Raw genomic sequence first — 4,001 nt, 5'->3', positions numbered from 1 at the left:
AACAGAGAGAAAAAAATCTGTAAGTGGTGGTGGGGGGGAAGGCCCAGAGCTACCCACACATCAACTCTCTCAGACTAGCACCTCAGCGAGCCTTTGAATACATTCCCGTATGAGTTCCCTAGGGCAGCCATAACAAATGACCACTGACCGGCAGGGGGTGGATGAAAACAATAGACATGTATTGTCTCACAGTCCTAAAACCCAGAAGTCTGACAGCAAGCGTGTCTCTGAAGGCTCAGGGAAGGTCCTTCTGGATGTTGCCAATGGCACCTGATGTTCTTGGCTTGTAGACACATCCCTCCAATCTCTGTCTCTGTCATCACACACCCTCCTGTGTGTCTGTGCCTATGTCCGAATGTCCCTCTTCCCATAAGGACAGCAACTATGGGATTAAGGCCCACCCTAATCCAGGACAACCTTATCTTAATATTACACCTGCAAAGACCCTATTTCCAACTAATGTCACGGTCCCAGTTACCAGGAGTTAGAGCTTCAGCACATTTTGATGTACACAATTCAGCCCATGACACCTCCTCCAACCACACTGGCAGAAACAGACACTTGGTCATGCATCTCCGACATAGGAAATATTCAGAATTATGCTCTAAATAGCAAATGCCTGAGGAGTAGTGTGGGAATAACAAAAAGTCTGCCCCCAACACTATGTCTATGCAGCACTGTGCTCCCCAAGGTCTTGTGGCCCCAGTGCACACACAGCCACCAGACTTAGAGGAACCACCTGTATGGAGCTAGAACAGACTTGGTAAAGGAACAAGCCTGTAACCATGCTTTTCCCAGGTTGTGAGCCCGGCCATAGGAGAAGCTCCTTTGTGTGAGCCTGGGCGGTCTTCATCTGGCTGTGACGCCCTGGACATCTCTTCTACACTTCCTGCCTGTGAGTGGACCCCCAGCCCGCTGGCCCCAGAGCATGTCCTTCCTTCCCTGCCCAGCTCTCCAGGCTGGGCCGTCAGCTGCATTCCAGCCGGGCTTGGCAGGAAACTGATGGAAAGAGTAGGGGAAGCATATGAAATCACCAATATTTAACCATTCTGTGCCTGCAAAGGCAAATGCCATATCCACTCTGAGTCATTTCTGTTTTGCCAATTGGACTCGCAGTGATCAACTGACCGGGCTCAGCTACGCAACAGTCAGCCTCGCTGGAGAGATGAGCCAGCAGAAGTGTAAGTCACTTTCAAGGTTGGGAGGACCAGAGACCATCCATTTTCAGTTCAGCATGTGCTAATTTGTTGGTCCTACCCCGTAATTACCTCCAGGAGAAATCGGCCTTGTTTAAACTCTGCTTAGAGAGGAAACAATAACTGTCTGTGTATTATTTCACTAGTAAAGGAAGTGTCTGTGTGACTTACAAGAATTTCCATAATGTTTTTTTTTCTTTTTAGAGAGAGAGAGAGAGCACACAAGTGGGGTAGAGGAGCAAAGGGGGGAGGGGGGAGAGAGAGAGAGAGAGAGAGAGAGAGAGAGAGAGAGAGAGAGAGAGAGAGTCTTAAAACAAGCTCCATGCTCAACATGGAGCCCAATATGGGGCTCGATGCCACCACCCTGGGATCATGAGCTGAGCCAAAATCAAGAGTTGGACACTCAACAGACTAAGTCACCCAGGCACTCCTCCAATAATGATTTTTAATCAGTAATGCTCACTAATAAAAACACAACAAAGGCCAGAGGTGTGTGGAAAACTGGACTATTATTTTATTTTGAACACCAGGATCGACCCTCTAAATTGATGTAGCCCCTTTGTAAGCTGCCTTTTTTGTTTTTTTTAATTTTTTTAATGTTTTATTTATTTTTGAGAGAGAGATAGAGAGACAGTGTGAGCAGAGGAGGGTCAGAGAGAGAGAGGGAGACACAGAATCCAAAGACAGGCTCCAGGCTCTGAGCTGTCAGCACAGAGCCTGATGTGGGGCCTGAACCCACAAACCATGAGATCATGACCTGAGCCAAAGCCAGACGCTCAACCGACTGAGCCACCCAGGTGCCCCTCAAGCTGCCTCTTTGAAAGACTATGACCTTGGGGCGCCCAGGGAGGCTCTGTCGATTAAGCCTCCGACTTCGGCTCAGGTCATGATCTCACGTTTGTGGGTTTGAACCCTGTGTCAGCCTCTGTGCTGACAGCTCAGAACCTGGAGACTGCTTCGGATTCTGTGTCTCCCTCTCTCTCTCTGCCCCTCCTCCTCTCATGCTCTCTTTCTGTCTCAAAAATAAATAAACAAACAAACATTAAAACAAAATTGAAAGACTATGACCTCTTTCCAGGGTTAGCATGCAGAGATCAAAGCATCTCTCAAGAGCTCTTAGACGTGGCTTTTCATTTATACAGTAGCTTCCCTCACCTGGACAACTCACTTGATTCCTCAGATGAATCACTAACTGCCTTCTGGTCTTCTCAAAAGACTGAGCTCAATCTTCCATGAGATGAGGTGTCACCAACATTATACCCCAAACAGAGCCTAAAGGAAAGGCATTGAGACTTGTTTTCAGTTCCATAGGCGTTTGATGCAGAAACTCTGAAGGTAACAACCTAGAAGTGGTTCTCTTTTATTTAGAAATTTAAGTTCTCATGGACGGATTTGTTAAAGTACCTGGGTTTTATGATCCCACCGACTGGGGACAACACCTCCCTATTTCCCCAAAGGAAAAACCAATCTCCTTGAGGTCAAGAAGCACAAGAACATGACGGTGCTTCCTTCCGTCTCTGGAGGAACCAAAAGCCTCCACAGACACAGCCAGGACTAGCTGACCCCCAGCCATCTCCCAGCCGCAGGAGTTAAATAAATTCTTACAACCGTATGCCACTGAGATTTTGTGATCGTGTCTTACACAGCTTTGCTTTGGCCACAAGAAAAGCCAGAACAGAAATTGGCACCGGAAGTGGAGTGCTAGTCTACAGACAACCCAAGATATGATTGATTGCCTTGGGGATCAGTGGCAGGAAGGTGAGACACTTACAGAGGCTGAGAAAATGGCGAGTCGGCCATATCAGGAGACGCGGGGACTGAGCTGTGTTACAGAGTAAGAAGATAGCCAAAGACTGTGTGGATCTGGTCAGAGATCTCCAAACAAAACACGGACGGTGGTTTTTTAGCCAAGTCTCATGAAGGTCCTTCCGAAAAGAGAGGAGCTCAGTAAAGAAATGTCAGGTTTGCAAGCAGAATTTAGAGGAATTCAGGACTTCAGAACTTGATGAGTTAGAAAAGAAAACTATTTCTCATTTCCAGGGTTTCCAGTCTTCAAACTCCTTTCCGGTTAAGACACAGCCTGGCGACGGCGATCGGTCCCAGGACACCGTTCACCATGACCTGGCCTCAGAGTGGAGAGGAACTCGAGCTCATGGCCTTGTGGTCCTTGTAAGAACTAATGTGGGGTAATGCGTGCGAGCGGGAGTGGACGCTCTCACTGGACATACAGACTGTTAGGAACCAGAAGGGGGAGATGCGAGAGACGCCTGATACGCCCATGATACCGAGACTACACGGAGAGAGGAATCTCAAAATGAATCATGGGTGTGGCTTTTGGTACGCAGAGTGCACTGGAACTAAATACAAATAAAACACATGCTTTTTAAAAAGTGTTTTTAGAAATATTTTCTATGGTTTTTTTAAATTTATTTTTGAGAGAGAGAGAGACAGCATGAGCAGGGGAGGGTCAGAGACAGAGGGAAACCCAGAATCTGAAAGCAGGCTCCAGGCTCTGAGCTGTCAGCACAGAGCCCGATGCGAGGCTCCAACCAATGAACCATGAGATCATGACCTGAGCCGAAGTCGGATGTTTAACCAACGGAGCCACCCAGGCGCCCCAACACGCTTTTGAGAGCCATGCAGGCAAAGTGCTGGCAACCAGGGCTGGAAGAGACTGTTCAAAATACAAAATGATCTCTGGGTTCCTATATTAGTTAGGGTTCCTGAAAAATAGAACCAATAAAGTCTTTTGATAGATGAAGATAGACGATGGATAGATAGATAGATAGACAGATAGATAGATAG

At 47.4% G+C, this 4,001-nt stretch overlaps 1 long non-coding RNA gene across 1 annotated transcript in view; it reads left to right on the top strand.

Moving 5' to 3' along the window:
• LOC115292904 overlaps positions 1–3,553 on the top strand; it is a 4,164-nt gene extending 611 nt beyond the window's left edge. Inside the window, exons 2-3 of the long non-coding RNA XR_003909215.1 lie at positions 799–895; positions 3,237–3,553. This is a non-coding gene — a long non-coding RNA (uncharacterized LOC115292904). The remainder of the gene's footprint in view (positions 1–798; positions 896–3,236) is intronic.
• The last annotated feature ends 448 nt before the right edge of the window (positions 3,554–4,001 follow it).

The sequence above is a fragment of the Suricata suricatta genome, chromosome 5, assembly GCF_006229205.1.
Source record: "Suricata suricatta isolate VVHF042 chromosome 5, meerkat_22Aug2017_6uvM2_HiC, whole genome shotgun sequence".
Classification (NCBI taxonomy): Eukaryota; Metazoa; Chordata; class Mammalia; order Carnivora; family Herpestidae; genus Suricata; species Suricata suricatta.
Note: the sequence above shows the minus strand (reverse complement) of the source record. Positions and strands in the feature narration are given on the sequence as shown.